The 12118-nt window shown below is 49.3% G+C and overlaps 1 non-coding gene across 1 annotated transcript; it reads left to right on the forward strand.

Annotated features, from left to right (window-relative positions):
• Positions 1-9240: 9240 nt before the first annotated feature.
• On the forward strand, positions 9241-9314 carry TRNAW-CCA (transfer RNA tryptophan (anticodon CCA)). The gene has a single exon. It is a non-coding gene; the product is annotated as a tRNA-Trp (tRNA).
• Positions 9315-12118: the final 2804 nt, after the last annotated feature.

A 12118-nucleotide genomic window follows, 5' to 3' on the forward strand; every position in this document is an offset into this window, starting at 1 on the left:
AACACGTAACACAACACTCAGAGCCGCAAAAACGAACAAAGCGAACGGGAAACCAAATTTTCACTGTTCCTCAATCCGTGTCAGCGCACTTACAGATCGTGTCATAAACCTCCTTCACGCTGCAACGATCAGCGCCGAAGTAGTCGACGAATTGCGATTGGTTGCCAATTTGGAAGAATTCTACGGACAGTACTATAATCGCCAGTCCTGGAGGCACGATTTCATTTTTTCAAGCATTTAATATCTCCTCCTAAGGTTACCAAGGTGCGAACCCTCATGCGCTGCTTTTGAGCTCACACTCGCCTTTGCAATCTCAACGTTAGAAAGAACTCAGGACCCCTCAGGGCGTTTTTGCCGGGTACACGTTTCCGGCCCATTAGGTGTGAAAGCGTCATCTGCGTCTAGAAACGCAGTGAACGAATAGGCGCTTGCGTCTAGTGAATTTGATATTGTCACGAAGTGGTTTCAGCAATGCCGACAGTAGAAAGATGGCAAAAATGGCGTCTATACAGAACTTTTTGTTTGGCTGACTTTCGCCCACAATGGACAGAACCACTCGGCGACGGCGTAGCAACAAGCGCACTCGGCGGCCGTCGAACAGAACGCCCGCAGTTCTCGGCCGTGCTCAGTTTAAACCTGACAGCGAACTTTCGAGACAAAGCGTGCAAAATTCCTGGAATATGCTTGAACAACGTAGAATCACCACCGCCTCGATGCGATCAATCAGGATAAATCCGGTCGCGTCTTGCATCGCAAACTAAGCGATAAAACAGAGTGCCAGCACCTTTACAGAATGACTAAAACAAATACTACAGAGTCGCGTCAATTCTCCTCTCTCAAAGACCCATTGACCCAATGCTTTAAAACATAAGGCGACTAGAAAGGAAACGTATTGTTAAAATCAACGAGCCCGGAAACACGCCGTTCTTAATTTTAAGCGTGCATTATAGGGCTTTAGACGGACGACAAGGACAACTTCTGGTCGGGCGCGGCGTCGCTTCGATGCCGTTATTTCGTCAGGGACGACTTCATAATGCTGTTCACCTCATCGATGAATAACCTTGTGCGGGCCGAAACAGCGGCGCAAAAGCTTTTCACTCAATCCGCGGCGGCTAATGGGCGTTGAAATCGAGACTCGTTCTCGTTTCACTTACCCGCCGCGGTGACTCAGTGGTTTGAGCGCCCGGCTACTGATCCTGAGTTTCCGGGTTCGAACCCGACCGCGGCAGCTGCGTTTTTATGGAGGCAAAACGCCAAGGCGCCAGTGTGCTGTGCGATGTCAGTGCCCGTCAAAGATTCCCAGGCAGTCGAAATTATTCCGGAGCCCTCCACTACAGCACCTCTTTCTTCCTTTCTTCCTTAACTCTCTCCTTTATTCCTTCCCTTACAGCACGCTACAGGCGTCCAACGGTATATGAGACAGATACTGCGCCATTTCCTTCCCCCAAGAACCAATTATATATAAAACTTCCTTCCACTTCTCCTTCCTTCCACTTCAACTCCTACTTCCACTTCTCCGGTCTCCTTGCAATTAACTACTTCAGCCTGTCAGCGCTGTATCCATTACTCGCTAAAACGCCGCTGGTGCGGAACAGAGACCAAATAGCATCCCCTTGAACTCGAAGAGGCCATCGGGAGTGATGAATGCAGTCTTCTCGTGGTCTCTTTCATCGACCTCAATGCGCCAGCAGCCAGTCCATTGATGTGAAATACCAAGCGTTGCAGAGCCGGTGCAGTGTGTCGTCGATGTGGTGGCAGGGTAGACGTCCTTGTTTGTTATGTTGTTCAAGCGGCAGTAATCAGCGCAGAATTGAAGTGCACCGTCTTTCTCAGTAGAACAACCGGCGCCACCCGTGGGCTTGTTGAAGGCTGGATGACGTCATAGAGAAGCATTTCTACCAGTTCGTCCCGGATGGTAATTCTTGGCGATCGGCGTTTTACGGACCTTCGGCGGTGACCAAAAACACTCGTAGCTTCGAAGAAGATTGCGTATCAGGTTTTTTTTTTCTGCTGCGGGGAAGGGCTGTGTGGATGTCGTAAGTGAGCGAGTTCTCTGGTTCAACGAATATACTGCGAATGGGCCGGAATGGGTGACGGCCTCTCGTACATCGGATATTTCGTCGAAAGAAGTAATTGTCGTTCCAATGTTAACGTGCCTGTACACTTCGGGTTGGCTATTGCTGTAATCTGAGATGCCTCTGAGAATGTTGATTCCTCGGTCTAGAATCAAACGAATGCTCCTCTCGAGGATGGCTCTCCCAGTTAATGCCTTTGGTGGTGCCTACAGTGCCGATGACGCCTGAGTGCGGTGCGACGCTCACTTGTTGCTCCAGGAACCTCAGGGAAATGTCATGTTCCAGAGTTCCCATCGAAGGGATAGTCTAGTTCGTCGAAAGCGTAATCAACTGTTATCGCAGGTCGATGATCACCTGATGCTCCCTAAGGGAAACGATACAAAAAACTCCTTCGCGGGAGAATTGGCGTCGAATAACGAATGTCGCAGGATAGGTATTACCTCTGACAGTCACTCGCTCTGTGCATCGTCCTGACGGCGTAATGAGGTGGCCTTTTGAGATGCGAATTAGTGGTGTGGCAACGGCAAATCCTCGAAGACCGACATGTCGGTACGGACAGTGACGAAGAATATGGCCGGCCTCACCGCAATGGAAGCAAAACGGCCGGTTGTCGGAAGCCCTCCAGACGAGGCATATTCTGGGGCTTGAGCGCCGCTCGCAGGCTAGGCGGGCGACAGCAGGGAGGCGGCGTTCTGGAACAAGTGGGTCTTGTCGGAGAGTTCGCACTGGGCGTCTTTGGGGCCTAGGGGTCTATACTGCAGCGGCGTAGGCCATGTCCTGGGATTCTGTGGCCGTCGGCGTGCCAAGTGCTTGTAGCACTTCTTCCCGCAGCACGTCCATTAGATTCGCTGCTTGCGGTTCTGGGGAGGATGACAGTAATCGGTGTAGCTCCTCGCGGACGACTTCGCGGATCACATCCCGCAAGTTGTCGCTGGTGATGGTCGTCGTTCGTGTCCGGACGGATTGCGCAGACAAAGAAAGGGCAGTTGTATTGCTGATCCCGGACGTCGGGGGTGTTTTCGATCCTGCTGGCTTCTTGCATGAATACATCGAATGTTTTTGGCGGCTGCCGTACAATGCTGGCAAAGAGGTGTTCTTTTACGCCGCGCAATAAAACTGAACTCCCTTTTCCTTGGTCATCTTGGGGTCGGCGCGGCGAAAGAGGTGCTTCATCTATTCAACGAAACCGCGGAGGGGCTCGTTCAGAAGCTCGATTCTGGACTGGAGGAGTTGTCCGACTCTTTTCAGACCACACTGATGAATGCCTTCAAAAGTCCCTTCTTGAATAGTTCCCATGTCGTTAGGGGCGACTCGTGGTTTTCGCACCAGGTAAGTGCTGAGCCCTGCACCGAGAAAATACGAGACCAATTTCTGCTGCATCACCCCACTTGTTGAATCATGCCACATGCTCAAATTGGTTCAACCATTCTTCGGGGTCTTAGACTAGGGATCCACTGAAAGTTGGCGGCATCTGCGGCTTTTGCAGTATCATCGGTGTCGACATTTTTGGCGATGTTGTCGTGGTCGTAGCAACGTCTTTTCGTTCTCAGGTGCGGCCTGGCATGATCCCGAAATCCGTCTTCTCTACCTGAAGATGTCTGCTGGCTCGGTTGACTGCCGGCTCGTCCTAAGGTGCGAAGCGCAGAGGGCTGGTGTCACGACTTGAAGGGGGCGTCCGGAACAAGGAAGGCACCCAGCACCTCCACCAGATGTCACGAAGTGGTGACTGCAGTCCGCAGGGCATAAAGGCTGCGAAAATGATTTCTAAACAAAACTCTTTGTTTGGAAAATGGACTGAATCACTGGGCGGCAGCGTAGTTACAAGCGTGCTCGGTGGTCGTGGAAGGAACGCCCGCCGCTGTCGGCCCTGCTCAATTTAAAGTTGATAGCAAACTTTCGAGATAAAGCGTGCAATGTTCCTAGGACAATCTGGTAATATTTAGAATAAGCTCCGCCTGGATGCGATCAATCGATATAAATCTGGTCTCGTCTTGCATCGCAAACAAAGCGATAAAGCGGCGTGCCGGAAACTTTGAAGACTTAACAGAACACTGCAAAAATTAGGGGCATTATCAATGGTTAGGATTTTTACGTGGTCGTTGCGCAGAACTGTGGCGAATGACTTTCGTTTTGTCATTTATAACATAGTTCTCCAGCATCCTAAGGCATTACAGAAGGAGGAATGACATGGTATTTCATATTCAACTCGGGTCTAAGTTGAAAATTTTGTATATACTGAAAAATATACACAAACAATAGAACATACATCAATACTTGCATCTGCATTCATGAGTTATAGCACGCGTCTTTGATTAAAATTAATAACCTCTTATGCCATGTCAAGGACCTATTTCCATCCTCCTTAGCTTCATCTACCCACAGGATGGCAAAAGTACGGTGTGAACATGAACAAATTTGGACAAATAAATAGCCTTCACCACATGCTCAAAAAGATTTTCTGTTCCACCTATGCACTCTAGGAACACGAGCTTCAAGAGTTTTTGGATGCAACCAAGTTGTCACCAGTCAAGCATTCTTACCGATATCTCTAGCTAACGAAAACTCAGCTCAGCTAATTTGAAACAGCATCAGCAAGTGCTAGGCACAGACCTGGTGTCTTGCAATACGCCACTACGGCCTATACGCCTCAACATGAACCCGGATACATATTCGGCAAGCAGAGAAGCAAGAACTTGTCACCTCAACATCCCGCCCTACGACACCGACTAGACTAAGCCTTCGCTAACTACAACGCTTCAACTTCGTCAGTAAGCCGCCGCTATTAGGAAGCCCATAATCACTCTGGAGTTCCTGGTCCGACCTTAGCTGAAGCAGCAGCAATCGCAGAAGTGATCCTTTACCACCGTCACCAAACTGATATCATCAGAGTGCGGACGGACAGCCAGAAAGCCCTCCGTGACTTCGCCAACATTATGCTCTTAGGATGTATCGACGCAACGGTAATCGAAGCCCACCTATCTTCACCAGCACTCAAACCGGCATGTCCTTCTAGAATGGGTCCCCGGTCACCAGGGAGTATAACAGAGCAAACGGGCACGTGCCCTTGCTTCCTGAAAAAGGAAGCCACCTTCATCTGGGGACCCGACCAAGCACACGCGTTTTCCACCTTGATATTGAAGCTTACTACCACGCCAGTTCTGGCCCACTTCGATGTGACAGCTCCCACTGAAGTCCGCACAGACGCCAGCGGCTATGGCATCGGCGCTATTCTCTCTCAGAGGCAATCCGAACAGCACCGTGTCATCGCCTACGCCAGCCGCCTCCTCTCCGCCCCGGAGCGCAATTACTCAATTACCGAACGTGAGTGCTTAGCCCTTGTCTGGGCAGTTGGGAAATTCCGTCCATATTTGTACGGCCGCCCGTTTACGGTTGTCACCGACCACCATGCGCTCTGCTGGCTCTCATCACTGAAAGATCCTACTGGCCGCCTAGGTCGCTGGGCTTTACACCTCCAAGACTACGACTATACCGTGGTATATAAGTCCGGTCGGCTACACACTGATGCTGACTGCCTCTCCCGATATCCCGTTGACTCGTCTGATCATTCTGGCAGTGACACCGCCGCTGACCTCTTCTCGCTCTCTGCTCTTACTCACCTTGGCGATGAGCAGCGACGAGATATCGAGCTCCGCTCTATAATTTCCCGCCTCAGAACCTCTCCATCTGACCCTGCCCTGCGCCGGTTTGTACTTCATCATGACACACTCTACCGCAGAAGCCTGAACCCGGCCGGCCCAGACCTACTGCTCGTTGTCCCGAAGCATCTGCGCAACGACGTCCTCCACGAGCTCCATGACCTCCCCACTGCTGGACATCTGGGTGTCTCGCGCACTTACGCCCGCATGCGTCGTCGCTTCTTTTGGCCCCGTCTCTACCAGTCCGTCCGCCGCTATGTTCGTGCCTGCGACCAGTGCCAGCGCCGGAAACGTCCAGCCACGCTCTCCGCGGGTTTGCTCCAGCCTGTTGATGTGCCCCCTGAACCATTCTATCGTGTTGGCTTGGATCTTTTGGGCCCGTTTCCGGAGTCCACCTCTGGAAACAAATGGATTGCCGTTGCGACAGATTATGCTACTCGCTATGCCATCACGCGGGCCCTCCCCACTAGTACTGCTACCGACGTGGCCGATTTTCTCCTCTACGACCTCATTGTCCGTCATGGTGCCCCCCGCCAACTTCTCACCGACCGCGGCCGTTGCTTTCTCTCTAAAGTTGTCGACGACATTCTCCGTTCCTGCTCAACAAAACATAAGCTGACAACCGCCTATCATCCCCAAACCAACGGTCTTACAGAGCGCCTCAACCGCACTCTCACGGATATGCTCGCCATGTACGTTTCCCCGGACCATCGGGACTGGGACATTGCCCTTCCATACGTGACCTTCGCTTACAATTCTTCTCGCCATGACACTGCCGGTTACTCCCCGTTCTATCTGTTGTACGGTCGTGAACCCCAATTACCTTTGGACACACTGCTTCCGACATCTCCTTCCCCGCCTTCTGAATATGCCCATGACGCTATTGCCCGCGCCGACCACGCCCGCCAGCTGGCTCGCTCCCGCCTACAAGCCTCGCAGGTTTCACAGCAGGACAACTACGACCGCCGCCACCACATGGTAACTTTTTCCCCTGGAGCCATCGTCTTGCTTTGGTCGCCCACACGCCGTGTCGGGCGTTGCGAAAAACTATTGTCCCGCTATGTTGGCCCATACCGTGTGCTCCGCCAGGTCACCGCCGTCACCTACGGTATTGCCCCGGCCTTTCCGGAGACCACCTCCGGTGCATCTCAGAGTGACGTTGTCCACGTCTCTCGCCTCAAGCCCTACGTGTCGCAATCCCTTGCCCCTCCCTAATTTCCACCGAGACGGTGTTTTTTTTGCGACCGGGGGCCATGCAACGGATAGAAGAAGAGATGAATGAAGACTCTTGGAGGCGCGCGTGCTCTGGGATTCGGTGCTCTGTGCCTGGTGCTCTGTGCGGGCCGCCTTGTGCTCTTGACCTGTGTGCTGTGCCCGGGCGTTCTCGCGTCGTTCCCGCCTGGACCACGTAACAATATATATATATATATATATATATATATATATATATATATATATATATATATATATATATATATATTAGCAGATAAGTTAAAGGAAATAAGGGGCCCGTTTGACAAACTTATGAAATGAGCAAACAGTCACCGATACCAAGGTGCATATGGGAATGTTGTTTTTTTCATGTGTCGTGCTTATCAGTGGGATATTATAGTACTTAGATTAATAAATCGCTTAAAGAAAATTACTTATAAAGCAGAAGAAAACACAAACATGCCGCCGGTGGGATCCGAACCCACGACCTCCGAATATCGCGTCCGGTGCTCTTACCAACTGAGCTACGGCGACGGCTGTGCAATCTGCCGCTCTCGTGGGCATTTATGTTATTGGGCCTAAGCGAACCTTGAGAGTGTTCACCAGCGCCACCCACGACCATAGCGGCGGACGTAGCACGTCCTGAATATCTGCTAATAGCTTTACGAGGGCATCGTTTCTGGCAGTCTTGATGCCATAGGTAGCTTAAGAGGGCTCTCGCACAGTTTCCGCCCTCGCCGTTAGATGACGTCCAACGTCACGCTCGCGGTATTCAGGACGTGCTAAGTCCGCCGCTATTGACGAGGGTGGCGCTGGTGAACACTCTCAAGGTTCGCTTGCACGCAAAACATAAATTCCCACGAAAGCAGCAGATTAGACAGCCGTCGCCGTAGCTCAGTTGGTAAGAACACCGGACGCGATATTCGGAGGCCGTGGGTTCAGATTTCACCGGCGGCATGGTTGTTTTTTTAACTGCTTTATAAGTTTTTTCTTTAAAAAAAATAATTTATTGGCACTAGATAAAAAATAAAAAAAACATTCCCCTATGCACCTTGATTTCGATGACTGTTGGCTTCCTTAATATGTTTGTCAAACGAGCCACTCACTTCATTTGCCTTGTCTGCTAATAGCTTAACGGGGGCCTCGGTTCTGGCAGTCTTGATGCCACAGGTAGCATAAGAGGGCTCTCGCACAGTTTCCGCCCTCGCCGTTAGATGACGTTCTACGTCACACTTGCGGTATTACAGGACGTGACACGTCCACCGCTATTGACGAGGGTGGCGCTGGTAAACACTCTCAAGGTTCGCTTGCACGCAAAACATAAATTCCCACGAAAGCAGCAGATTGGACAGCCGTCGCCGTAGCTCAGTTGGTAAGAACACCGGACGCGATATTCGGAGGCCGTGGGTTCAGATTTCACCGGCGGCATGGTTGTTTTTTCAGCTGCTTTATAAGTTTATTCTTTAAAAAAACTAATTGATTGGCACTAGATAATAAATTTTAAAAACATTCTCCTATGCACCTTGATTTCGATGACTGTTGGCTTCCTTAATATGTTTGTCAAACGAGCCACTCACTTCATTTGCCTTGTCTGCTAATAGCTTAACTGGGGTCTCGGTTCTGGCAGTCTTGATGCCACAGGTAGCATAAGAGGGCGCTAGCAATGTTTCCGACCTCGCCGTTAGATGACGTTCTACGTCACACTTGCGGAATTACAGAACGTGCTACGTCCACCGCTATGGACGAGGGTGGCGCTGGTGAACACTCTCTAGGTTCGCTTACGCGGAAAATATAAATACCCACGAAAGCAGGAGATTTGACAGCAGTCGCCGTAGCTAAGTTGGTAAGAGCACCGGACGCGATGTTCGGAGATCGTGGGTTCGGATACCACTGGCGGTATGGTTGTTTTTTCAGCTGCTTTATAAGTAATTTTCTTTTAAAAAATACTAATTGATTGGCACTAGATATTAAATAAAAAACATCCCTCTATGCACCTTGATTTCGGTGACTGTTGGCTTCCTTAAAATTTTTGTCAAACGGGCCACTCACTTCATTTGCCTTGTCTGCTAATAGCTTAACGGGGGTCTCGGTTCTGGCAGTCTGAATGCCATAGGTAGCATAAGAGAGCTCTCGCACAGTTTCCGCCCTCGCCGTTAGATGACGTTCTACGTCACACTTGTAGTATTACAGGACGTGCTACGTCCACCGCTATGGACGAGGGTGGCGCTGGTCAACACTCTCAAGGTTCGCTTACACTCAAAACATAAATACCCACGAAAGCAGCAGAATGGACAGCCGTCGCCGTAGCTCAGTTGGTAAGAGCACCGGACGCCATATTCGGAGGCCGTGGGTTAGGATCCCACCGGCGGCATGGTTGTTTTATCAGCTGCTTTATAGGTTTTTTCTTTTAAAAAAACTAATTGACTGGCACTAGATAATAAATTAAAAAAAACATTCCCCTATGCACCTTGATTTCGATGACTGTTAGCTTCCTTAATATGTTTGTCAAACGAGCCACTCAATTCATTTGCTTTGTCTGCTAATAGCTTAACGGGGGTCTCGCTTCTGGCAGTCTTGATGCCACAGGTAGCATAAGAGGGCTCTTCCACACTTTCCGCCCTCGCCGTTAGATGACCTTCTACGTCACACTTGCGGTAATACAGGACGTGCAACGTCCACCGCTATGGACGAGGGTGGCGCTGGTGAACACTCTCAAGGTTCGCTTACACGCAAAACATAAATACCCACGAAAGCAGCAGATTGGACAGCCGTCGCCGTAGCTCAGTTGGAAAGAGCATCGGACGCGATATTCCGAGGCCATGGGTTCGGATCCCACCGGCGGCATGGTTGTTTCTTCAGCTGCTTTATAAGTTTTTTCTTTAAAAAAATCTAATTGATTGGCACTAGATAATAAATTAAAAATAACATTCCCCTATGCACCTTGATTTCGGTGACTGTTGGCTTCCTTAATATGTTTGCAAAACGAGCCCCTCAATTCATTTGCGTTGTCTGCTAATAGCTTAACGGGGGTTTCAGTTCTGGCAGTCGGAATGCCATAGGTAGAATAAGAGGGCTCTCGCACAGTTTCCGCCCTCGCCATTAGATTACGTTCTACGTCACGCTTACGGTATTACAGGACGTGCTACGTCCACTGCTATGGACGAGGGTGGCGCTAGTGAACACTCTCAAGGTTCGCTTACACGCAAAACATAAATACCCACGAAAGCAGCAGATTTGACAGCCGTCACCATAGCTCAGTTGAAAAGAGCACCGGACTCGATATTCGGAGGTGGTGGGTTCGGATCCCACCGGCGGCAGTGTTGGTTTTTCAGCTGCTTTATAAGTAATTTTGTTTGAAAAAATAATTGATTGGCACTAAATAATAAATAAAAAAACATTCCCCTATGCACCTTAATTTTGGTGAATGTTGGCTTGCTTAATATATATATATATATATATATATATATATATATATATATATATATATATATATATATATATTAGCAGACAAGGCAAGTGAAGTGAGGGGCTCGTTTAACAAACATATTAAGGAAGCCAACAGTCACCGAAACCAAGGTGCATAGGGGAATGTTTCTTTTTTTTTAATATCCAGTGCCAATCAATTAGTTTTTAAAGAAGATTACTTTCAAGCAGCAGAAAAAACAACCATGCCGCCGGTGGGATCCGAACCCACGACCTCCGAATATCGCGTCCGGTGCTCTTACCAACTGAGCTACGGCGACGGCTGTCCAATCTGCTGCTTTCGTGGGTATTTATGTTTTTGGGTGTAAGTGAACCTTGAGAGTGTTCACCAGCGCCACCCTCGTCTATAGCGGTGGTCGTAGCACGTCCTGTAATAACGCAAGCGTGACATAGAACGTCATCTAACGGCGAGGGCTGAAACTCTGCGAGAACCCTCTTATGCTACCTATGGCATCATGACTGGCAGAACAATGACCCCTGTTAAGCTATTAGCAGACAAGGCAAATGAAGTGAGGGGCTCGTATGACAAACATATTAAAGAAGCCAACAGTCACCGAAATCAAGGTGCATAGGGGAATGTTTTTTTTATTTAATATCTAGTGCCAATCAATTAGTTTTTAAAGAAGATTACTTAAAAGCAGCAGAAAAAAAGGCAGCGCTGGTGAGCACTCTCAAGGTTCGCTTACACGCAAAAACATAAATACCTACGAAAGCAGCAGATTGGACAGCCGTCGCCGTACATCGGTTGGTAAGATTACACACACGATATTCGGAGGTCTTGGGTTCGGATCCCACCGGCGGCATGGTTGTTTTTCTGCTGCTTTATAAGTAATTTTCTTTTTAAAACAAAACTAAATGATTGGCACTAGATATTTAAAAAAAATAGAAACATTCCCCTATGCACCTTGGTTTTGCTTGCTTTGCTTCCTGGGGTAATACGTACGAGCGCGCTGCCGCGGTGGCTCAGTGGATAAGGGGCTCGGCTGCTGACCCGAAATACGCGGGTTCGATCCTGGCAGCGGCGGTTGAATGTCGATGGAGGCAAATTTCTACAGGGCCATGTACTGTGCGACTTCAGTGCACTTTAAAGAACCACGGGTGGTCTAAATTTTCTTATACGTTCACTACGGCATCTGTCATAGTCTCAGTCGCTTTGGGACGTTAAACCTTCATAAATCATGAACCGTAATATCGCAATGGAAAGAATGCGAACACTGCGGCGCCTATGAATTTCTGTTCAAATTTATTGGAATCGCGGTTTTGCCTGGGTGACAAGAAAGACTCATTATTGTCGTCTTGGAGTTCATCACGGATGACTCTCGCGTATTTTTCTACCACCGAAGAAAAAGCGCGACCAACACAAATTCTAACAATGGAGCGCGTAGGCGCCGCGTTTTTCGCGTTTATTTCTATCGCGATAGTAAGTATTTCACATATATTGAATGACTTCAGCGCCTTCAAAATAAAGCTAGCAGAATCATGCCATTAGATCTCTCGTGACGCATAAGGGAAAGCAAACACGCCGTAGGGATTACCCTCAAAAACTCAGTTTGCTCCAACGCTGCGCTGTCATTTCGTGCTCCTTGCCTACTTCGTCCTCTTCTGGTTCACACGCGTGGCCAGAACAAAGCGCTAACCAAGGGGTCCCCGGTCGCAGCGGCGGAGTCGATATGAACAAAATATGCGTGTATA

This window comes from Amblyomma americanum, chromosome 5 (genome assembly GCF_052857255.1).
Source record: "Amblyomma americanum isolate KBUSLIRL-KWMA chromosome 5, ASM5285725v1, whole genome shotgun sequence".
NCBI lineage: Eukaryota > Metazoa > Arthropoda > Arachnida > Ixodida > Ixodidae > Amblyomma > Amblyomma americanum.